Raw genomic sequence first — 26,284 nt, forward strand, 5'->3', positions numbered from 1 at the left:
AATAGCTACCTTCCCTCTGATCCATGGCTTCAAGCCTTGCTGGAATCTCTTAGTTTTCTTTCTATCAGTATCAACATACGACGGCACAAACCTTGACAATTCCTCAAACTTCCCCTCATAATCTGTTACCGACATGTTCCCTTGCTTTAATTCTAAAAACTTCAGCTCCATTTGATCCTGAACAAACTGAGGAAAATACTTTTCTAAAAACAATTCCTTAAACCTTTCCCAAGTAATAACATCTGTGCTTTCCAATGTCTTCACCATCTCCCACCAATAGGTGGCCTCATTCTTCAGATAGTAACTTGCAAATTCAACCTTCTGCTCCTCTTTCACTTTTACCAAGGCAATTGCCTTCTCTATTTCCTTTAACCACACATTTGCTTCAATTGGCTCTAACGAACCCTTGAATTCTGGTGGGTTTACTTCCTGAAAAGTTTTGAAAGTTACCTGGGGATTGGTCTGTCTCTGCTGTTGTTGTGCCAGGTGAATTGTTTGTTGGGCCAAAATTTGAAGAATCTGGGCTATTGCTGGGTCCATGGGTCCTGGGTTCACATTCTGGTTTGTATCATCTTGGTTGTTATTGTTGTTGTTGGTTTCTTCATTATGGGTGTTGGTGCGGGTTTTTCTTCTGGGAGGCATTTTCTGTAAAGAATCAATCAATTTATTTAGCTTTTGAATCAAATCTTTGTATAAAAAAAAGTTTTGTAAAACAGGAATATCTCTTTTTGAAAACAGTTGTAACTAAGTAAATTGCATGCTTCTTTACAGAATATAAACAGTTATGGAAAACAGGGTACATGGTATCACAGGGTATACTGGTGCAATATATAAGGTAAGGTAAAACAGGTGCAATAAAGTAAATGACAGTGCTGGAAAGGAAAAAGGTACTGATATATATAGATCAAAAGTTTTAGGTAGTACAAGCGTAAAGACGCTTCGAAAGTAAAAGCAAAAGGGTACAATAACCTATTCACTAGTCAACATCGCTAGTCTATAAATACAACTCAAAAGTCTACTGATACACACTACACACTACTGTATATATTACATAACCATAACAACACTGCTCAGCATTTCCATCTCTGAATCTCTGGCTCATGGCAAATCTGGACCTCCTATCTCCTCAAGCTCCTCTAGAACCCACTTAGCCCACTCCACTAGGAAATCAGGGGTGATGTCCTCATGTGTAGCCTCAGCAATCCTCACAGCAGCTGCTCTACGAAACGCCTGGAGCCTCTCCCTAAGTCGCCTCTCACCACTCCCCATCTCTCTGGTACGCATGATATGCAATAACTCCTGGATCTGACCTTGTAGGAATCGCTGCTCCATAAGGCAAGCCTCAAACTGATGATATGGGACAGGATAGGAAGAGAACTGGAAAGGTACTCTTGTGACTGAATGACTAGTAAAGCCTGAATCAGCAGGTGGGGGTCCTCTGCAGGTGGCCTCATGCCTGGAGATGGAATAGCCTGCAGTGGTACGGGCTGCAACACCGGTGGAGGTAGAATAGCCAATGCTGGTGGAATAACAGGACGTGGATCCGATGCTGGTGCTCCAACTGAAGGCTCTGAGTGATCAGCTGATACGGGAATAAAAGAGTCGGCCATCTCTGCTATCTGAAATCATATCGTAATATAAGAATCTCATACCACGACGCAAACTATACTAATACCGGTTATACCATAACACTCAACCTCTCGACGTTCTATCATCCTATACCTTACTTCTAATCATATCCCTCTACCCATTCTCGTCAACCTAGGCTTGTGTCAGTGACTTATAACCTGTAGCTCTGATACCAAACCTGTGGCGCCCTCCAAACCCGGGTCAGAAGTTTGGGGTCCACACACACACCTTAATTATAACCTGCTTATAACAATAATAAAGATAATAATAATATATGCAGTGACCCTACTTATCAACCACCACGGACCGCAACAGGTTAAAGTATGCACACAAGCCAAACACACTAATATATTACAAACCGTTCACATCCCAACTATTTCAAACTCAAACTGAGTATTAAACATTATTACAAACTTTTACAAACTTAGATTATCCCAAAAGAAGCCTACTAGCTCAACTTTCTCAACCTGAACCCCTAGCTCTCGCGCTGGACTGGGGATCATCGCTACCAATTGGTTCCTTTTTAACTGGAAAGAATATAAACAACATCGCACAAATGAGCTAACTAGCTCAGCAAGTCACAATGACAAAACTGAGAATAATGATCATCAGGTGAATATGATTATGATATCAAGTGAACAATGGATTATGATTTAGAATTGGATATTATACTTTTAATTTAAAAACCAAGGTTAGGCTGCTGATCAGTCACGCACTAACCCCGAGCAAGGCACACAGCATTGCTCTAACTACTAGATCCAAGGCACACATTGGCCTAACTTGACCATTATATGGTCTGACCACGAATCTGGTCCACAATTTTATAAAAACAATCCAATTCAAACATAATAACAGAATATGCAATAATAAACAATAACCAGAATCATTAACAACAATGAGTGTTTAATAATGAAAGGGTTTCAATCCTTGTAAGGAGCAATAAGGTAATTTAAAAGCTTGGATGCTGGGTGATGAGAGAATTGGATAACAAAGAAATCAACATTTCAGGGTTTCAAAGATTTGGACTTTCAATGCATAGGATACAATGATTGAATGTACAAGTAATTCAGTTCAGTGTTTGGGATTTTGTTTGCATGTATTTGTGGAGTAATATCATATACTGGAGGTTCGTGTTTGGGTATACAACAATCAATGGTCTGGAAAGAATAAGGTTCATGGCTCAAGAACAATAACTGGAATTAGGGTTTAGGTTTCAGTGCTTCAAAGCACTTGCAATATCAACATGACTAGTAAATACTACAATATCTCGAGAAAGTTCAGAACACTTGCCTGATATTAGCTTACTACACTGCACTCGCTTCCAATCACAACCGTCTTACTCCTTAATTCTCTGTTTCCCTTTCCTACGCCTTGCCTCTTCTGCTTACATATTATAAGCATCTATCAATGATCAACTCATAGAGTTCTATTCAACACATACTTCTATCTACCCTTCGTTCTACCCAAATTCGATTAACGGATTGAAAGTTATGCAATAATCAAGTAAACACCGAATATATAGACCGATAGTCAATTAACAAGTCACATATAGCACATAATACATCACGTAATCAATGATATATCATTTATAAAGAAGTCTCGGGTCATAAATAGGCTTTCTGGTATTTAAAATGATTTTTAAAACATTTTTCGGAATTAAAACGGGTCGTTGGATCAATTTCGGGTTAATAAACAGGGTTCGGTTGGACAATTCTGGCTCCGAAATAATTTTAGAATAATTATCGAGCCTTGGAAATAATTTAGAATAATATTTCAAAGCTCGAAACTATTTTTTGGAATTTTTAAATCATTTTTAAATAATTAAATCTAATTAAATAATTAATTAAAATCAATTAATAATTAATTAAATCAATTAATCAATTAATTTTCTAATTAATTGACCAATTAATCAATTAGAAATTAACTAAAATTAATTAACTAATTAATTTAGATTTATTTGTGAATTAAAAATAATTTTCAGAATTAAAATAATAATTTTTAGAATTTTCAGAAATTAAAAACGAATTTTTATAATAAAAATAAATAGGAAATATGATTTTTAAACATTTTTAAAACAGAAATCCAATTTTTGCAAAGTCTAGAAACTACAGGGACCAAACTGCATCGTTTTCAAAACTGCAGGGACCAAACTGTAATTTTGTAGTCCAGTCGCCGGAAAAGTCGGGGATGGCCGGAGAACACGTTCCCGGCGTCCTCACCCAACCAACACCTCCAGATCACATCTACAGGTTACCAGGAACACAACCATGCAATCAAAACAACCTAACAATCCCTGAGTTGGCCGGAATTTGGCCGTGAAATTTTCCAGTTTCCGGCGAACATCGGAAAACTTCAAAACACAACTCCCTTCTCTACAGACCTCGTTGGTTCATGAAACTTATACGATTAGATTGCAAATTTCACAGAGAACACAACCCACTATAACACAACATCAATCTATCACAGAATAAGAAACCCCCAAATTTCAATTAAGAACATTCATACGGGTTATAAACCCTAATTTTAAAATTCGAAAATCAAACTCAAATTTGAACATGTTATTGAACTCCAAATCAGACGTATGACATATGAAAATCATCAGAAAAACAAGCTCTACAACATGCAATCATCAAATCATACAGACAATCATCCTAACAAAAATTCATATTATTAATAAAATAAATTCGAAAATAAATAAATTTTTAGAAAAATAACCTTGAATTCTGCAGGTGTATGGATTACAGAAACTGGTAGAGCTCTTCAAGACCTTCAGATTGATTACTCGAGCTTTCCAAACCGAATTCAATAACACCTTCAAATGCTTGTTTGATTCTTAAAACAGTTTTAGGAAATTAGGGTTTTTCTCTGAAAATTATATAATTATCTGTCTGGAAATGATTTTGATACGAAATAAAATAAGGTAAAAGGCTATTTATAATTACCGAAAATTAGTATCCCGTTGGATCATTCCGGATATAAAACGGTACGTTTATTTGTAAAAACTGATCCAAACGGTATCGGTTTTCGGGATAATTATCCAAATCAGTACAATTTGTACTGCGGTCTTGGTCTCAGCGCCTGGTTACACGTATTACGAAGTGATAATTGTGATAGTTTAATAAAAAACTCCCGTTTATCGAAAATACGGGTTTTATTGATTTACCGAAACGAATATTGTATCGAAAATGTTGCGCCGGGACCCGCGCAGGACAAACCGTACGCCGGATCGAAAAAGTCGAAACATGGAAAATGCTCAAAATATTACAATTAGGTTAGGAAGGAGTTCTCGAAAGAGTTTCGGGTTCCAAAAACGTAACAACGGTTGACGTCGGTTGGTTCCCGTTTTTATAAAATAGATTTTAATTACCCGGAAAAAGATTTTAGAAATTTCATATGATTCTTATAAATCCATAAATCAACATAAAAATAATTAGGAAGATATGACAATTATCTATATTTTATTTTGGACATATAAAAATTAAAATACTCAATTAATATTATTTTTGAATATTCAAGTACAGATAACACTTAACAATTAACTCACAGAATAGATACTGAACACACATAATAATTATTTAATAGCAAAAATAATTACACGATATATCCCGGATACTACAACCGGTGATAAATACAATCTTTGGAGGACCACGACCCCGAGGGCCTGTGTTAAACACAATTTTTGGTGGACCAACTGCTGTTGGGTTATCCAAGAACTCTAGGAAAGCATATACTAGAGAGGTTATGCATATTATTGAAGAAGCCCCGAAGAGGGCCCGGACAGGAGTAACAATGACTTTTGATGATTCGGATCTAGAGGGTGTGAAATTTCCTCATGACGACCCGCTGGTCATAACACCAATAGTAGGAAATAGCCCGGTGAAGAGGGTCCTCGTAGATAATGGTGCTTCAGTAGATATCTTGCTCCATGATCCCTTTTAAGGATGGTTTATAATGATTCACAATTAACCCCGACCGATATGACGATATATGGATTTGCTGGAGTAGAGTGCCCCGTGGAAGGAAGAATTAAGTTGCCAACAACCATAGGTCAGGAACCAAGGAAAGCTACACAAATGTTGGACTTTGTGGTAGCGAAGGCTAGTTCGACTTACAACGCTATCATGGGAAGAACGGGGATACATGCCTTCAAGGCAGTCCCTTCTTCCTACCATTCAGTTATGAAGTTTCCCACCCGGGATGGAATTGGAGAAGAGAGAGGAGATCAAGAAATGGCTAGAGGAGATCAAAAAATGGCTAGAAGTGATCAAAAAATGGCTAAAAGTTGCTATGTGGCCTCACTGGGGGCAGATGGAGTTAGGGGGCAGGTTCTTCCTATGAAGATCTGGATATTCGAGAGAATGATGAGAAAAGAGGGAAGCCAGCAGAAGACTTGGTTTCGATTCCTTTAGCTCCCGAGGATCCTGAGAAGGTGACTTTCGTTGGAGCCATACTAGAGGAGCCCCTTAGAGGGAAGTTGATGAAATTTTTGCAAGAAAATAGTGATGTGTTTGCTTGGACAACATCTGATATGCCAGGCATAGACCCGAAACTGATTACTCACAAGCTGAATGTGGATCCAAATCGGAAGACAGTGAAGCAAAAGAAAAAAAGTTTTGCTCCAGAGAGAGGCAAGAAGCTATAAAACAGGAAGTAGAGAAACTCTTAGAGGTTGGTTTCATCAAGGAGATACAATTTCCCGAATGGTTAGCAAACCCTGTAATGGTGAAGAAGTCCAATGGAAAATGGAGGATGTGTGTGGACTTCACTGATCTGAACGACGCATTCCCTAAGGACTGTTTCCCGTTGCCAAGGATAGATACTTTGATAGATGCCACTGTTGGGTATGAGATTCTGAGCTTCATGGATGGATTTAGTGGATACAATCAGATCAAGATGCACAAGGACGACATCCCAAAGACCATGGAAGTTTATGTTGGTGACATGTTAGTCAAGAGTCTAGTGAAGACTGGCTATATAACCCATTTGAGGGAAGCTTTTGAGGTCCTGAGATATCATAAGATGATGTTAAATCCTATAAAGTGTGCTTTCGGAGTAGGGTCTGGAAAGTTTTTGGGATTGATGGTCTCCAAGAGAGGAATCAAGGACAATCCCGATAAAATAAAGGCAATCCTGGACATGGAGCCACCAAAAACTATCAAAGATATTCAAAAGCTCATTGGAAGGGTTGCTGCGTTGGGACGATTCATCTCCAAGTCTGGAGACAAGTGTTTGTCGTTCTTCAAGTCCTTAAAGAAGGTTAAAGATTTTGTATGGAGTGAGGAAATCCAGAAGGCATTCAAGGAATTAAAGAAATATATGGCCCAGGCCCCGTTGTTGGCCAAGCTAGCTTTGAATGAAGTCTTGTACTTGTACTTGGTTGTTTCAGAGAGTGCCTTGAGCGCTATATTGGTTAAGGAGGAACTGAAAATCCAGAAACCCGTATACTATGTCAGCAAAATTCTGCATGGAGCAGAGTTGAATTATTCAACTATTGAGAAGTTTGCTTTAGCCTTGGTAATGGCTTCAAGAAAGTTGCGTCCTTACTTCCAGGTTTATAAGATTGAGGTGCTAACAAACCAACCCCTGAGAAGTGTCATTCATAGTCCCATGGCTAGTGGGAGGTTGATCAAGTGGGCAATGGAGCTGGGAGAATTCGACATCAAGTATAAGCCACGAACGGTAATAAAAGCCCAGGCATTGGATGACTTCATGGTGGAATGTACCATGCCCAACCAAGAAGTCGGGGGGCAGGAAGATAATATACCTCAAGACAAGGAGGTTGATAAGGGGGACAAAGAAAAGGATGATAAGGAGAAGGAATATTGGGTCCTCTATTTTCAATTTTGAAAACAAATTCAAGTGGAGCAGGTTTGGTTTTACAAAGCCCTGATGGGTTCTTAATTGAGTATGTAATGAAGTTAGATCTCCTGGCCACAAACAACGAGGTAGAATATGTAGCTCTGATAGCTGGCCTCGGCCTAGCAGGGACAATGAGAGTCAAGAACTTGAAGGTCTGTGGAGACTCGAAGTTGTTCATATCCCAAGTGAAGGGAGAGTTTGAGGCAAGGGATGATACGATGGCTAAGTATGTCCGCCTAGTAAGGGCTGTGATGACTCAATTTGATGAATGCCATGTTGAGCACATTCCAAGGGAGGAAAATGATAAGGCAGATGCATTATCAAAGTTTGCTTCATCTGAGATAGAGAAAAGTTCAGGAAGTGTATGCTTCCGTGTTCTGAAGACACGGAGCATTGATGGTAAGCTTGTAGCTCCTATAGGTCTGGGAACGTCATGGATAGATCCCATTAAGACCCATATTCAAACCGATGGGTTGCCAAATAATGCTACTGAAGCACGGAAGTTGGTTGTTCGAGCACTAAGATACTCCTTGATAGATGGGATTTTGTATAAAGATCTTATGTAGTTCCTTACTTAAGATGTCTCAGGCCCGATGAGGCACGCTTGGCTCTTGAAGAAGTGCATGAAGGTATATGCGGGCAACACTTGGGGGCAGAGCACTAGCTCACAAGATATCCCGTTTAGGCTTCTATTGGCCAGAAATAATGGCTGATGCCAAAGAGTATGTGAAGAAGTGTGACCGCTGTCAGAAGCATGCACCTGTCGTTAGACAACCCCCGAGATGCTGACCTCTATCAACTCACCCATCCCCTTTGCTATGTGTGGAATGGATATACTTGGGCCTTTCCCCATGGCCATGGCACAAAGGAAGTTCCTGATTGTAGCCATTGATCATTTTACTAAGTGGATTGAAGCCAAGCCTTTGGCCAAAATCACAACCGAACATGTTGCACAATTCTTGTGGAAAAATATCATGTGCCGATATGGAATCCCACGCATCCTTGTCACGGAGAATGGGAAACAATTTGATAATACAGAGCATCAACGAAGAGCCTCCCTCTATTTTAATAAAAGGGTTAAAGAAAGGTTCTTTTACCAAAGAGGCTTGATCTTAAGAAAGATTGAGGCTTCAGGAGTTGAAGACAAAGAAATGCTAATCCCTAACTGGGAAAGACCTTATAAGGTAAAGAAAACATGAGGACGAGGATCCTACAAGTCGGAAACCCTGAACAGTGACAAAGTGCCTCATACCTGGCGCGTTTTGAAGCTGAAGGTTTAATATGTTCAGGATATGAAATACATGTTCCTGGTACTTAGTAGTAAATGGAGGAATAAGGTCGACCAGTGTACGAGCATCCAATGAATAAAATTCCTGAAGGACCAAAGTACCGAAAATAAAAGACGAATATGAAATCAAACTACAAATGCAGGAGATCCTGAAGGATCAGAAATCAAGTCATGATGAACAATTAGGTTACATACTGAAGATGTTCAAGTCCATGAAGGACCACAAATAGATAAAAGCCACACACGGCAAACAAAGCCATGCAAGGCCTAAACACTGAAGGACAATCTATAGTCCAAAATCAGATGACTGGCCAATAATGGCAACCTCAGAAACAACCCAAAGGCTAGGAAAGCCCCGCAAATTTACCATATCCGGGTAAGAGCTATGAACAGAGCCAATGGACATATTAACGCATCATCATAGGTGTCCATCATCTTGAATAAGTCTTCCGACCGTCAATAAACGCTAAGAGAGCTCTAGAATCCCAGTCCTGAAACCTCCAAGGCCATGTGCTCACTCCTTCATTTTGCACTCCTAGTGAAAGAAGCTACGAAGTAGGCATTGTCCTAATAAGAAAAAGATATTAGAAATCTAACTTCATGAAATGTATATGGTCAATTGGAGTCCACATTACAAACTCCAGCCTACCAAAGAAGGCTGATCAGCCTCAAGAGAAAACCTTTGACCAACAGGAGATCCCTTAGAAAGGGCTCCAGCAGACCGACCTCCAAGGGATGCCTTAAGCCAGCCAGGCTCCTCCTTTAATTTGTGAAGTACTGAAAGTTCTAAAAAGAATAGATGTACCAAATACAAGGCATGAGCCCCACACATCCCCGACTTAGGAAGCTGTTCGCCTAATTGGAACAAACTTAACCGATAGAAAGATAAGAGGGGTTAGGCCAACTTTAACAAGGTTCCTTTGAATTATGAGGACCCATCAAGAACACGAACGTGATAGTTTATGTTCGAGGTCCATCAAGACATGTTGTCCAAGAAAGCAAAAATGTTTCCCTTTGACCAACTAGAGGAGCCCGAGTAGCCATCCACAAAGATCTTTGACCGTCTAAAGGGTCCTTGGATGAGGTCCCCACCCGGCAAGGCACTCCCTCGAATAAAAAAGAGAGAAGTCAAATCCACGAATTGATATTGAGAATATTGAAGTTCAAGAACTTCCATGAAATAGGATCCCGAAGGGCCAAGAAGCTCTAGACATTAAGGTTACGGCCGACCAGGGCCTCAAGGGCTTGGTCTCTATGGCCGACCAAGAGTCCTTGAAGCTGACTCCTCCACATGGAGGGTTAGGCCGACTAGGATGTCCTCAAAGGAACGTCTACAGACGTCTGGAACTAATAGGGATGGCCCCTAAGAGAAGGTTCCAAGAAAACCATGAACTAGAGCCAAGGGATGCTCCTAATGAAGACAAGAACTTCCACGGAAACAAGTTTCGTAAAGACTAGAACCCTTACGGAGGGAAATAAGTTTCACGAAGAGTAAGACGCTCACGGCTACCAAGAGTCAGTGACGCCTAGTCCTCCACAAGGAAGGATTAGGCCGACTAGAACCTTCACAGAGGAAAATAAGTTTTGCGAAGAGTAGAACGTTCACGAGAACAAGTACATAACGCTCACTAGAAAAAGGGCCAAACGTCCAAAAAGAGCAAAATTGGCCGACCATGCCACATGAAGGTCTCATAGCCGACGGGAACCCATGTAGGGTTGATCCAGACCCTCCTAAAGATTTTCTGGTGGAACTCCTATGAAATTCTTTGAGAATTCTTGAAAAATTAGGCGCCCGACGAGAAAAAGTTTCATGAAAACTAGAACGTCCATGAGAACAAGTTCCGCGAAGACTAAAGAGTCCATGAGAACAAGTTCCGTGAAGGCTAAAGAGTCCATGAGAACAAATTTCGTGAAGACTAGGACATCCACGAAAACAAGTTTCATGAAGAATAGAACGTTTACTAGAAAACAATCAGAAAAGCCTGGCTGAGGCTAAACACAAATCGATAGTCTTAAGGGACAAAAAGCCCAGTAAGTTTAAAAGCCCAAAGAAGAAAGCCCCGAAGTGGAACGTTCCAGAATACTCCAAGAAATTCTAAAGGAAATAAATGAACAGGGAAGAAAAATTCAAGAATATTCCCAAGAATTCTAGAGAATTCTAAAGGAGGTATTTAAATATATTAAAGTCCAATTATAATTAGGAAGAGGCCCGATAAAAGGCCCAAATCCAATTAGGATTTGGAAAAATAGAGGCCCAAGTCCAATTAAGATTTGGAAAGATACAAGCCCAAATCAAAGCCCAAATCCAATTAGGACTTGGAAAAAGAGAAGGCCCAAACAAGGCCCATTCCAAGTTGTATAAAGAAGAAGCCCAATAAAGACCAGGATTGAGGTCGAATTTGAGGTCGTGAATTCTATTCGAAATCTTTCGAACAGACACCCAAAAATTATGGGTAAAAAAGACCAGGATTGAGGTCGAAATCCAGTAAAATAAGACCAGGATTGAGGTCGAATTCCCAAATCAAGCACGATATTTTTGGAGGAAAAGGACATAATTTTTGACCTAGATCCAGGTCGAAGGTTCGACTAGGATCCTGGTCGAAATCCAGGTCATGAATCCTAGTCGAAACCTTACGACCAGGAATCAAAACAAGGACAAATTTTTGACCTAGATCCAGGTCGAAGGTTCGACTAGGATCCTGGTCGAAATCCAGGTCGTGAATCCTAGTCGAAACCTTTCGACCAGGAATCAAAACAAGGACAAATTTTCGACCAGGATCCGGGTCGAAAGTTCGACTAGGATCCTGGTCGAAATCCAGGTCGTGGATCCTAGTCGAAATCCTTCGACCAGGATTGAGTGGTTGGCCCAAAATTCGACTACGATCCAGGTCGAATTTTCGACTAGGATCCAGGTCGAATTTTCGACTAGGATCCTGGTCGAAAAAGGGCTGAAAACTTTTAAAAAAATGCTGAAAATTAAGGAAAAATCCCAGAATTAAGGGAAAAATCCAGAAAATCAGGGAAAAATCTAGAAAATTAAGGAAAAATCCCAGAATTAAGGGGAAATTTCAGAAAATTAAGGGAAAATTCCTGGAAATTAAGAAAAAATCCCAGAATTAAGGAAAAAATCCAGAAAATCAGGGAAAAATCCAGAAAATTAAGGAAAAATCCCAGAATTAAGGGAAAATTCCAGAAAATTAAGGGAAAATTCCTGGAAATTAAGGAAAAATCCCAGAATTAAGGGAAAAATCCAGAAAATCAGGGAAAAATCCAGAAAATTAAGGAAAAATCCCAGAATTAAGGGAAAATTCCTGAAAATTAAGGAAAAATCTCAGAATTCAGGGAAAATTCCAGAAAATTAAGGGAAAATTCCTGGAAATTAAGGAAAAATCCTAGAATTAAGGGAAAATTCCCGAAAATTAAGGAAAAATCTCTGAATTCAGGGAAAATTCCAAAAATTAAGGAAAAATTCCTGAAAAATACCAGAAAATTCCTAAAGAAATGGAAAAAGGTAAGAAAATGATAGGGAAGTTCTAAAAAAAAAACCCCTGACGCCGTGTACAAGGAAAATCGTTGTAAATGTGTAGGTTGCTCCACACTTTACGCCAAAACGATACCCTGTAAGGGAACGAATGAACTTAATTTCTGTGAAATCTTTTACGATTTCCCAGGAATTTGGGGGGCAAATGATAGGGAATAAAATAAACCCTGATTGCGTAATTAATATCGCATTAATTGTATTAACATTGGGCTGACAGTTAAGCCCATTAGAAGAGGCCCAAGACCTTTGAATAAGGGCCCAAAAATAGCCCAGGAATATAATTGGTATTAAAGTTAACTAAACCAGATAAGGTCCAACAATGAAGCCCGGTTAGAAAGGGCCCAAAACCCTGATTATTAATTAATTTCGTAAGTAATTAATAAGGGAAAAATCAGCTATTAAGAAGAGTCCCAATAAGGACATAAATCCTAGTAGATTAGCCTCCAAGGGACCTAAAAGGATAAGGAATCAGTTTCCTACCACTTAGGACTCCAAAGTCCATTCTAATTCTGAGACTTGCCCACAAAGTCTCCTAACCAAATTCCAATTCAAGGACTCCCAACATCTATATAAGGGGCCTCACCCCAACAATAAGAGGGATGTTTTAGACTTAGTCCTTGGAGGGCATGAAAGTCACTACGTCCTTGGTGAGCCCTCGCCGCCATAGCCCCGAGGGCAAGTATCACCAAGAACTACGTTTTTTGACTTGATCTTTGGCAATCAGCAAGGTACGTAGGCATCTTGTCAAGGCAGATTGAGTCACGAAACACAAGAGCAGTCAAATCGAGCCTCGAAGCTCACGCTCCTTAATAATAAATACAGCAATCATATACCCTAGTTTTTGATCCATAACAATATCAATCTCAATTTCTGATCCTGCCCAATACTTGTCAAAATACATCATCTAGATAGGAACAAAATACTACCTCATAGAATAAATAATATAACATTGTTATAAATGAATGATACAAATCGTGCTCCCTTCTAAATGGTCATTAGAAGCTTGTGTCATGTAGGAACACTTAATGTAAGAAAAGTCATTCTCTATGTTTAAATTGACCACGATTTCAATAGAATAGACTGATGCATACAATTACTTGATCAGATGAATCCCGTAGACCTTCATTGCCCAACCAACCATGATACAAGATGAATTCCTTGTCATAGTTCGCTCTCTTATCTCAAATTAATTAAATGAAGTTGAAAAACATGGTTAGAGCTTAACAATGTAAAGTTCAGTCTTCATACTTAGTAATGAATGATAATGAATGTATAGCTATGGTAACTGATAACGCACAACTCAGGAATAAAATAAAGGGAAGCTAATAAGGAAGGGGTGCTTAGGGCAACAGATTCAACAAATAGAGTAATTTGGGGTTGCGGGTGGAGTGCAATACGAAGTATATATGTGTGTAATTTTTCATAATAATTTAAAGTTGTGCCTCTTAAGACCTATTAAAATAATTAACTGCTATATGTAAATTGAATCATATGCATCAATTAGAACACAAAAATATAGAATTGTATAGAAGTTTCTTTTATGCATAAGAGAACATGAAAAATCTATACTTCCTTAAGCTAAGAAACATCAATACTCTGCTTTCATGAAAATAGTTAGTTGACACTGATTTCAACTATAATTAATGAAAGGAAATATAAAATTGGGATTATGCAAGAATTCCATGTCTGATACAGAAATCCGAGGGTCTCGCAACATGGGGATACCTTGGGTGACCCAGGTATCCTGGCTTCCTAGGCATGCATAGATCTCGAAGGAGCCAACATATAATGAAGACATATTTCCTTCAACAAAATTCCCAACTCCTTAAATATACTGCAGACGATGACTTAAAAGCACGAAATAACTAATATTGGACTAAATAGCGGAAGATTGTATCTAACTCAACATATTGACAGGTAATTTAATATGAGAAGACACAGTAGACAGGATAAAGCCTCCGGCCAAAGAGGGACAGAGAATAGGAAGAAACAGTACAAGATACAAGGACCTGAAATTACCTTCGGGCAGCTCCTGGTGGCTTAATAATGAGAATATGTTGAGGTGGAATCTTGACCCTAACCAACTCGACCTCTCTATGAGAGGTAGGGATACCAACATAAACTCGTGCTTGAAAAGTCTCCCAAATTCTGTCAAAAGCTTCGAATGTGATGTAGTACTTAATCCCCATAACAGGTTCCGTGTTTGTCTAGAGCGCACATGCACATTGCGATAGTTTGTGCCATGTATGATGATTTCAAAAACATTGGTACAAGGTTAGTATTATGTCGTCAGCTACTAAAAATGCGACTGGAATATGTAAAATAAAACTCTCTCTGATTATATTTATCATCAATTGCGAAAATTGGAGAGATCAGTAAGTTTGTCCAAATAAAATGCAGGTAATGTCAGTGTAGGCGTGTCGTAATATGGAACCATCATACCTTCATTTTGTGAATTTAAATATTATCCCGTATTAAAACCCTAAAGCATACAATCGAATTAATGATCAAATAAAAAATTAGGACAAGGCGAGTAACAGAAAAGACAAGTTCGACTTCTAGCGTGTGTCTGTAATCAAATCAATTAGCAAAAGAAAAAAAAATACTTGACTCATAACATGTCTAGTCGGAAACTAGAGAACTCTCGAAAAGACTCATAGGTGTCGAACAAATGTTTGTCCTTGAATGCATCCATGTACATCTCCAATCTCTCTTCTCAAGATTTCCCCTCCGATGTCTCTACTTCCACCTGTGGGATTTGCTCAACAACCTTGGCCAATCTTTCAATTGCTCAACCTTAACTCCTTTCGCTGATCAAATTGCATAAACGCCAGCATCGTTCCCACATCGCACCACAGTTCTTAATTTTTTTAAGGCGGATTGAATTTTTGACAAATCGCACGGTGCGGTGCGATTTGATATTTTAATAGAGTAATGCTAAAAGTACAAAAAAAGTTACAAAAAATTGTCATAAAATGACATAGCATGAGTGATGTGACACAATGAAATGCAAATGGTCCATTTATATTTATCAAACAAACATGTGAAATGTGGCATTTGTAATTATTTTGATAACTAATTTTGTAGCTCTAACATTTTCCATTTTAATATTGTTGTTCAAAACCGCACCGCAACGATATAATTTATATATATATATAAAATGTGTGTATATATATTTATATATTATAGATATAGATTTATATTTTATAATTAATAATTTTGTATACAAATATTAGCTTACATATTATAAATTACCAACATATATTTATTTTTAATAAAAAAATATTATTTTTAGCTTTTTTATTAGCTAAAATTTTATTATAATTATATATTAATATTAATATTTTTAATAAATAAACCACAGTGATCACACCACATTTTTTATAATCTATTTTATGTATTTTTTTGATGTTACGCACGTGCATGGGGTTTGAGGAAAAAAAACGCACGGCGATCACCCTTAACTTGAAACGAGGTGTTATTGGAAACGCTAGAAGGAAGGTTCCGTCAAATATACGAGGAGAAGAAATTAGGGTTTGGAAGAATGGACGGGGGCAAGGGTTTTACGGATTGTTACGCCCAGATCCTTTCAGTGGTGTGAACAGGCTTCGACTGGATTGCAGATGGCTTCGGCCGCACCTGAAAGTGAAGAGAATGCGAGGGTTTGGACCCCCGATTCACCTCCGGTGTGAGAATCAGAATCTGGCTGTAAAATTAGGGTAGTAATACAAGAGAAGTAGAGTGTTGAGAGTGTATATCTTTTATCTTACTACACAAGGGGTTTTATACCCAATCATGCCATGAATGTTCTTCTGTTACCAACTATTAAGGAGGGAGTGAAAAGGGGGGGTTATGTCCCTTGCATTGTCCAACGGTCCGCGAGTAGCAGGCCTCGGCCTGGGCTTCCATGGGCCTGGGCGACACGGGCCTGGAGGTCCTTCGGCCCAGTAGCACAACCGCTTAATGGGCCTTCGTTCAAAGGGCCTTATTGGGCCTATAACCAACATGTCCCTGTCCTTCGGCTGGGCTTTCGGGCCGACCGACGGACACCGGTCTCGGCCCATATGGGGATGGAGGAACCCTAGGGAGATCGCTTCAGTCCCGCCTCGATCTTCGGTCGTACATGTGGCAATCTTATGGGGACTTGCAGTGCATTGATGACAGCTGGTGGCACGTCATTTCATGACTCAATCTCAGTCGTTGAATGCCAACCGTTTTGATCTGGGACGTTCATTTCAAAAACCCCCAAACGTCGTTGCTCTAAATTCATTTTAGGCGCCTATATAAGCCCATTTGTATGTTTCATTTCCTTTTTATCACTTTAGCTTCTCCACACACAGTGACAAATCGCGGCGAATCTCTCAATCATGGGCAACAGCAACTCCGTCTTTCCAAATCATCCCATTTCAATCCAGGAACATCTTCAAATAAGTAAGTCTCTCTTCTTGTTTTCCAGTTTTGAATTTGTATTCTAGTTTCCCGTGTTTTATAGAGTTTGCATGCGGACTTTTGTTCCGGGTTTATGGGGATTTTCTGGGTTTTTGCGTGTGTTGTTGTGTTTTTCTGGGGTTTTTTGGTAGGTAATCATAGGTTTCTGGGTTTTACCAATCCTGAGGAGGCCCCAAGGGTTTAAAGATGGCATGCGAGGTGTTTTATGACCAAGAACATTCTTCGGGATTTCTTGGTTTTAGAACACCCTTCGGGAGCCGACCCAGGGCTTAAACAGGTGGTCTGGAGCGATGTTTGCGTAAGGCTCTATAGGCAAGAACATCCTTCGGGTGGGCTTGGCTCAGGAGCAGCCTTCGGAAACAGCCTCCGGGGTTCTGGTTCGTTCGGTCCTAGGACGTGTACTCGGGTGTTTATTTTTTCTTTTATCTGCTAATCCGAGTACATGGACTAATGTCTCTCTGTTCCTGATACAGGGACATGGACCGAGCAGAACGTCTCCCGGATTCTTGGAACCCCTTATCCAACAGCTTGGTGGGAACGTCTTCCATTCGCCCCGAGCGGACGGGACGGGCCCTATACGGTTCGGCTGCCGACTATCCCGCAGCCAATAATAGATCTGAACTGACGAAAGGGCGCGTCGTTCAGATGTACGATGATTACTCTGTTCCCCGAGGACTTTGTTGGCTGTACGCGCTGAGGGAGGGTGAGAGAATCTTCGACACTCCCGGGGTACCGGACGGATATGGAGGATGTGCCGTAGGGATTTCAGAGGTGGCCTTCAAATGCGGCTTGAGGGTGCCACCGTTGAAGCTGATTAAGCACCTCTTCTTCCAGATGGGTATCGCCCTCGGACAGATGGATCCGAACGGGTTCATCCACATCAACTGTTTTCAGAACAGGTGTCTTCATGCCGGGATCGCACCCAGCACTCGCCTATTCTGGTATCACTACGATTTCAGGAGGAATCCGAAGAGTGCTGGTTTTTACACCATCGCCCGTCGGGAAGGGCGACCCGATTGGACGGCGACCAACTCGAACAATAAGTCCACTCACACACATTTGTGCTATGTGAGTGGTCCGGGGTTGGCGGTCATGTCGGTTTGGCGGGATGTAAACCCCGCTCTGCTTCTCATGCCGAGCTTGACCTTGGAGGAGAAGGATAGTTACACGGCGTTGGTGGACGTCAATGGGAAGAAGCTGGGTCGCGGAGAGTTTCGGGACAAGGATTGGCTCTTCAGCTTGTGGGGTGGGGGTAACAAAACTTCTTCCTTGGTCTTTTTATTATTTATTTATTTTTTTTAGTTTTGTTCCCACACATGTATTTCCTTTTCTTATTATGCATTCGATTATATATATGCTTGGACCGACTTGTTCCCTTCTTATTTCAGTGTCTTCAAGGGAGGCCCTGATCGAGAGAAAGAAGGCCAGGGCGGCCGAAGAGGCGGCGAAGAAGGCCGCCGATAAGGGGGCTACGCCTGATCCATCTGAAGGCACAGGCGAAAGGGCCCCGACCGAGAAGCCTTCGTCGCCCCGTCAATCTCGAGTGGCTTCTGAGGCCGAGGAGGGGGACGATCTGGAGTACATGGGAGAGGGGAACCCTTCCAAGAGGACCCGGAGCAAGGAGGGGATAGTGCTTTCTTATCTCCCGGGGTGGGGCATGCTTACGTCTGACCATACTGTGTATCATGCTCGGTAGTCCACGAAGGAGGTGGCTTCGGACCTCTGCCATGGGCTTCAGCTCCCGGTCGATCTCCCGACCTTTGCCTCGGCCTCTGCTACCGAAGCCTGCATGGAGCTTCTGTCCTTCATGTCCTTGGTATGTTTTTTAATCTTCTATTTTTCTTCCACTTTTTTCATTTCAGCATCCTTTAGTAATGCTTTTGTCATCCTTTTGCAGGCTGCCCCTTGGGCCGCAGCCGTGGAGGATAAGGTTAAGGATATGGAGACTCGCATGACCAAGGTGAAGGAGTTGGAGAGGAGGGCTACGGCGGCCGAGGAGGAGCTTGTAAGGGTGAAAGCCCAGAACGAGGTCGAAGCCACTGAGCTGAAGAAGGATAGATCCCGGCTGGAGACTGAGCTGGAGAGGGCGAATCGGAGGATCTCCCATCGGAACGGCCAGCTGAAGAGGTCCCGAAAGGAGCTTCGGAAGAAGCAGAAGCAGCTGGATCGGACTGAGGAGCGTTGTTTTCAGTTCGGCGCTGATTATGTCCTGGAGAAGGCCCATGGCCTGAACTGGGACTATAAGCAGTTGCTGGATGATAGCCTGGAGGATCCTATCGGTCGTCCAGCAGTCAAAGTCCCTCCTGTCTCCTCCGGAGAAGACGAAGAGCTCTCGGATGAAGATCCTCAAGCCTAATCCTTCAGTACTGAGGTGCTTGACATGACGGAAGATGATCTTGTTGCGAAGTTTGCCGTTGGTGTTTCCATGGTCGTACCCAACTCTTGCAGCAACATTCTTCGTTCGTCTTCCTGTATTTCTATTTTTTATAATCAGTACTCTTTGTAATCGGTACTCTTTATAATTGGTAGTAGTTGGTACTCTTTGTAGCTAGTACTCTTTGTAATTTAACTAGCCTTCGGGGTTTTATATTTTAATGCATCTTTTGTTTTTCATCAGCATTATCCGACTGCATTTAACTGTTCGCCTTAAGTACGAACCGTGTCTTCGGCTTATTCTGCCTCAACAATTTTAATAATAAAATGAATAGCATCTCTGGCTTCATTCACCTCAACGATCTTATCGAATTGAATAAAATGAATCGTGTCTTCGGCTTATTCTGCCTCAACAATTTTATTAATAAAATGAATCGCATCTCTGGCTTCATTCGCCTCAACGATCTTATCGAATTGAATAAAATGAATCGTATCTTCGGCTTATTCTGCCTCAACAATTTTAATAATAAAATGAATCGCATCTCTGCCTTCATTCGCCTCAACGATCTTATCGAATTGAATAAAATGAATCGTATCTTCGGCTTATTCTGCCTCAACAATTTTAATAATAAAATGAATCGTATCTTCGGCTTATTCATTTGCCTTAACGATTTTTTCACAATTTTAATGTATTGCTGCCTCACTACCCCTTACGGCCCCAAGGGTTAAAGGTCGAGGGTTGGTTCGGGCTGTTAATCCTTTCTTAATTCAGGCGAGGGCAAATGGGTGCTGATCTTTTAATGATCGCCCCTAGATCAGCGGTCATCTTCGGGATCGCCCCTAAACCTGGTCGGATTTATGGTTTAATTATCTAGGCTGAAGGACCATGTCCTTCCTTTGATCGCCCCGGGACAGGGGTTCCTTGGGCCTCATTAATAATAAATAATTAAGTTAAGACGAATGATAGAGCGTTATTCTAGGATTGCCCCTTAAGGCCCTTAATTCGGGTTTACCAATTTCAAGTTTTCATAAGAGTGTAGTGATGTTCGATTTTTGGGCGATTGCCCCTTATATCTTTTCAATTAACAAATTAGACAATGGCGGTGGCCGAAGGGTTTATCTTCTTCGGGATCGCCCTCAAATAATACTCGGTCGGCCCCAGCATGTATAAATAAAGAAATTTTGACAAGAAATGCATCTTTAATCAGACTGCTTACATTCTTCACATAGAATTGAAATACAAGCTTTTTAAGAAATTTCTTACTGGAATAACTTTCGAAGGTGACTGGCATGCCAAGTATTTTTAATTGATTCGCCCGATAACGTTTCGAGCTTATAGGTTCTAGAGCGAATGACTTCGGTCACTTTGTAAGGCCCTTCCCAGTTCGGCTGAAGCTTTCCTTGCTTGGCCGGCATAGATGCGGCCAACTCCCTCAATACTAGGTCTCCTACTCCGAAGGCCCTTTTCTTCACATTGGAGTCATAGTGTTGTGCCGCTTGCAGTAAATACCTCATGTTCTTTTGATGGGCGGCTTCTCTTTCTTCCTCCAGCAAGTCTACGTTCGCCTTCAATCCGAAGCTATTAGTTTCCACATTGTAGGTCTCGGTTCGGTATGATTCCAAGCCCACTTCGACAGGAACTAAGGCCTCGGTGCCGTAAGCCATTCTAAAAGGAGTTTCTCCGGTCGATGTCCGGGGAGTGGTTCGGTAAGCCCATAAGATCCAAGGGAGTTCTTCCGCCCATCTTCCTTTTGCCTCACCCAGCCTCTTCTTGATTCCACGGAATATCACTTTGTTCGCCGCCTCGATCGCCCCATTTCCTTGTGGGTGGGCGACGAAACTAATTTTTTGTTGGATTCCGAAGTGGTGCAGGAACTTGCGGAATTTGTTTCCAACGAATTGAGTTCCATTATCTGAGATGCAGGTTTTCGGGATGCCGAACCTGAGGATTACTTGTTCCAAGAAGAACTTTTTAGCGGCTTCTTCGGTTATGGCTGACAGAGGACGGGCTTCGACCCATTTAGTCATATAATCAATGGCGATTATGCAGTATTTCGCTTGCTTCGTGCTGGTAGGAAGTATGTCGACTATATCCACAGCCCAAACGACGAACGGAATTGGGCTTAGTATAGAGGTCATCTCTTCTGGAGGTTGCTTCAGAACAGTGGAGAACAACTGGCATTGTACACATTTCTTTGCATAGTCGATGGCGTCTACCTTCAAAGTGGGCCAGAAGAATCCCTGCCGGAGAATTTTAAAGGCGAGGGAACGACCAGCCAGATGCTCGCCGCAAATTCCTTCGTGCACTGCCTCTAAAGCCTGTTGCTGTTCTTCACTGTTCAAACAGCGCAGAAGGGGTTGACTAACTGATCGGCGATACATTCGCCCATTGATGATAGTGTAGCTTGATGCTCTGTATTTAACCTTCAGGGCTTCTTTCTGGTCGGGTGGCAGAATGCCCTTCTCCAGAAAGTTCCTGAGGGGGGGTCATCCAGTCGCTTCCCTGGTGAATCTCTAGGCATTCTTTCTTTTCGATCGAAGGCATCTTGGCTTCGGTGAGGTAAATAGAACCGGTTAAGTTCTGTGTCTCGGCTGAAGCTAGCCTGGAAAGTGCGTCCGCCCTAGAATTGTTTTCTCTGCCAATTTGACTTAATTCAAAGGTTTCAAATGATAAAAAAGCTTCTCGTACCTTGGTAGCATAGGCTCTCGTTCGGGGATCCCTTTGTTCATACTCCCCTGTGAAATATTTCACAACCAACATGGAGTCGCTGAAGGCCCTTATGTGCTTCACCTCGAGGCTTCGGGCATGCTTCATTCCTGCGAGGAGGGCTTCATACTCGGCCTCATTGTTTGTCAAGGGGAAGTCGAACCTTATGGCCTGGCATATTTCAAATCCTTCGGGGCTGGAGAGGATCAAGCCTGCCCCACACTTTTTTCCGGCGACCGAACCGTCGACAAAGAGCTTCCACTTTCCTGGGATCCGGATTAGTTGTTCTTCAGGCGAGAGATCCTTCGGACCCGAGAAGGCGCATTAACTACGAAGTCGACCAAAGCCTGGGCCTTAATTTCCGTTCGGGGGACGTATTCGAGATCAAATTCCCCGAGTTCGATGGACCACGCTACGACTCTCCCGGAGGCTTCGGGCCTGGTCAAAATCCTCTTTAGGGGTTGATTGGTAACAACTTGGACCGTCCGGCCCTGAAAATAATGTCGCAATTTCCGGGAGGCCATAACCAACCCATATGCGAATTTCTCGGCGTTGGGGTACCTTGTCTCTGCGTCCTTAAGAACATGGGACACGTAAAACACAGGATGTTGATTGCCTTCATAATTCTTCACAAGGACGGCCCCCAGAGTTCTGTCAGACACAGCTAGATAAAGCTGAAGAGTTTCCTTCGGATCGGGCCTCATCAAGAGTGGTACCTTTGTTAAATATTCCTTCACTTCTTCGAACGCCTTTTGGCATTCGGGCCCCCACTCAAAATTCTTTGACCCTTTGAGCACAGCGAAAAAGGGAAGTGCCTTCTCGGCTGATCGGGAAATAAAATGCCGAAGGGCGACGAGTCGGCCCGTCAATTTCTGTATATCTCTAATGCATTTTGGAGGTTCCATATTGATAACTGCTTCGATCTTCTCCGGGTTCACCTCTATTCCCCGGGCGCTGACCATGTACCCGAGAAACTTTCCGCTAGAGACTCCGAAGGTACATTTGTTCGGATTGATCCTCATGTTGTTCTTTCGGAGAGTTTCGAAGCATTCCTTTAAGTCTTCGGCATGATCTCGGAACAGTGACTTCACTATCATATCATCCACGTATACTTCCATATTCCTCCCGATCTGCTCTTTAAAGACTTTGTTCACCATTCGCTGGAATGTGGCTCCAGCGTTCTTCAGTCCGAAGGGCATTTTAATATAAGCATAAGTCCCCTTCGGAGTTATGAACGGTGTCTTGGGCACATCCCTATCATTCATAGCAATTTGATGATAACCAGAAAAAGCGTCCAAAAAACTAAGTACCTCATATCCTGACTGGCTAGCCAATGTGGTGGTCATGAAGAAGTCGAACGAGAAATGGAGGATGTGCGTGGCCCCCTTATCGGCGGCCTTCTTCGCCGCCTCTTCGGCCGCCCTCTTCTCGGCCGCCCTGGCCTTCTTTCTCTCGATCAGGGCCTCCCTTGAAGACACTGAAATAAGAAGGGAAGACAAGTCAGTCCAAGCATATATATAATCGAATGCATAATAAGAAAAGGAAATAAAGGTGTGGGGATAAAACTAAAAAATAATAATAATAATAATAATAATAAAGAGACCAAGGAAGAAGTTTTGTTACCCCCACCCCACAAGCTGAAGAGCCAATCCTTGTCCCGAAACTCTCCGAGACCCAGCTTCTTCACATTGACGTCCACCAACACCGTGTAACTATCCTTCTCCTCCAAGGTCAAGCTCGGCATGAGAAGCAGAGCGGGGTTTACATCCCGCCAAACCGACATGGCCGCCAACCCCGGACCACTCACATAGCACCAATGTATGTGAGTGGACTTATTGTTCGAGTTGGTCGCCGTCCAATCGGGTCGCCCTGCCCGACAGGCGATGGTGTAAAAACCAGCACTCTTCGGATTCCTCCTAAAATCGTAGTGATACCAGAATAGGCGAGTGCTGGGTGCGATCCCGGCATGAAGACACCTGTTCTGAAAATAGTTGATGTGGATGAACCCGTTTGGATCCATCTGTCCGAGGGCGATACCCATCTGGAAGAAGAGGTGCTTAATCATCTTCAACGGCGGCACCCTCAAGCCGTATTTGAAGGCCGCCTCTAAAATCCCTACGGCACAGCCTCCATATCCGTCCGGTACCCCGGGAGTGTCGAAGATTCTCTCACCCTCCCTCGGCGCGTATAGCCAACAAAGTCCTCGGGGAACAGAGTAATCATCGTACATCTGAACGACGCGCCCTTTCGTCAGTTCAGATCTATTATTGGCTGCGGGATAGTCGGCAGCCGAACCGTATAGGGCCCGTCCCGTCCGCTCGGGGCGAATGGAAGACGTACCCACCAAGCTGTTGGATAAGGGGTCCCAAGAATCCGAGGGACGTTCTGCTCGGTCCATGTCCCTGTATCAGGAACAGAGAGACATTAGTCCATGTACTCGGATTAGCAGATAAAAGAAAAAATAAACACCCGAGTACACGTCCCAGGACCGAACGAACCAGAACCCCGGAGGCTGTTTCCGAAGGCTGCTCCTGAGCCAAGCCCACCCGAAGGATGTTCTTGCCTACAGAGCCTTACGCAAACATCGCTCCAGACCACCTGTTTAAGCCCTGGGTCGGCTCCCGAAGGGTGTTCTAAAACCAAGAAATCCCGAAGAACGTTCTTGGTCATAAAACACCTCGCATGCCATCTTTAAACCCTTGGGGCCTCCTCAAGATTGGTAAAACCCAGAAACCTATGATTACCTACCCAAAAACCCCAGAAAAACACAACAACACACGCAAAAACCCAGAAAATCCCCATAAACCCGAAACAAAAGTCCGCATGCAAACTCTATAAAACACGGGAAACTAGCATACAAATTCAAAACTGGAAAACAAGAAGAGAGACTTACTTATTTGAAGATGTTCCTGGATTGAAATGGGATGATTTGGAAAGACGGAGTTGCTGTTACCCGTGATTGAGAGATTCGCCGCGATTTGTCACTGTGTGTGGAGAAGCTAAAGTGATAAAAAGGAAATGAAACATACAAATAGGCTTATATAGGCGCCTAAAATGAATTTAGAGCAGCGACGTTTGGGGGTTTTTGAAATGAACGTCCCAGATCAAAACGGTTGGCATTCAACGGCTGAGATTGAGTCATGAAATGACGTGCCACCAGCTGTCATCAATGCACTGCAAGTCCCCATAAGATTACCACGTGTATGACCGAAGATCGAGGAGGGACTGAAGCGATCGCCCTAGGGTTCCTGCATCCCCATATGGGCCGAGACCGGTGTCCGTCGGCCGGGCCGAAGGCCCCGCCGAAGGACAGGGACATGTTGGTTATAGGCCCAATAAGGCCCTTTGAACGAAGGCCCATTAAGCGGTTGTGCTACTGGGCCGAAGGACCTCCAGGCCCGCGTCGCCCAGGCCCATGGAAGCCCAGGCCGAGGCCTGTTACTCGCGGACCGTTGGACAATGCAAGGGACATAACGCCCCCTTTTCACTCCCTTCTTAATGGTTGGTAACGGAAGAACATTCATGGCATGATTGGGTATAAAAACCCTTGTGAAGTAAAATAAAAGATATACACTCTCAACACTCTACTTCTCTTGTATTACTACCCTAATTTTACAGCCAGATTCTGATTCTCACACCGGAGGTGAATCGGGGGTCCAAACCCTCGCATTCTCTTCACTTTCAGGTACGGCCGAAGCCATCTGCAATCCAGTCGAAGCCTGTTCACACCACTGAAAGGATCTGGGCGTAACATTTAATGGGCCTTCGTTCAAAGGGCCTTATTGGGCCTATAACCAACACGGACAATGAGCAAGCAGGTTCTTTATTTTTGTCCGGTGTGATTGCTGCTGGAATATATGACTCTGAAGCTAAAAAATAAGCTTCTATTGTTCCGTCACAAAATCTAGAACATATGCTCGGAATGCGGCTAGGTGATGAAGAGTCACTTAATTTTTATGGCACCATATGCTACTCTATTACATGTGGTATACTCACTGTGCTTTGCCTGGTTGCATCTGTGTTAAGTTTGACAGTAGTGTATCGTACTAAAAAAGTTTATGCTAAACTTTATGGAAACTCTAGACGGTAGAATACAGAACATTATTACTTATTAGAAAACCTTCACTGTTTGATATCAAATTTCAGTTTTTGGGATTCATTATGTTACATACAACTGCTCATTTCTGTTATGACCGATTAAGGGGGTGATTTCTTTTTATTATTTTAAGAGTAGTACTAGTTGTACATAATTTTGTAAAAAAAAATTGTACAGAATGACATGGTAATTGATGTGGAGTATTTAAATTGGTATTGTTGATGTAAATATCAATTAAAATTCACCACATGTTATTATGTACAAATATTTGTATATAATTTTATACATCAAGCATTTCCCTTATTTTAAACATGTTTATGTGAAAGGTACTACTTTCTTGAG

The sequence above is a fragment of the Apium graveolens genome, chromosome 9 (genome assembly GCF_009905375.1).
Source record: "Apium graveolens cultivar Ventura chromosome 9, ASM990537v1, whole genome shotgun sequence".
Lineage (NCBI taxonomy): Eukaryota > Viridiplantae > Streptophyta > Magnoliopsida > Apiales > Apiaceae > Apium > Apium graveolens.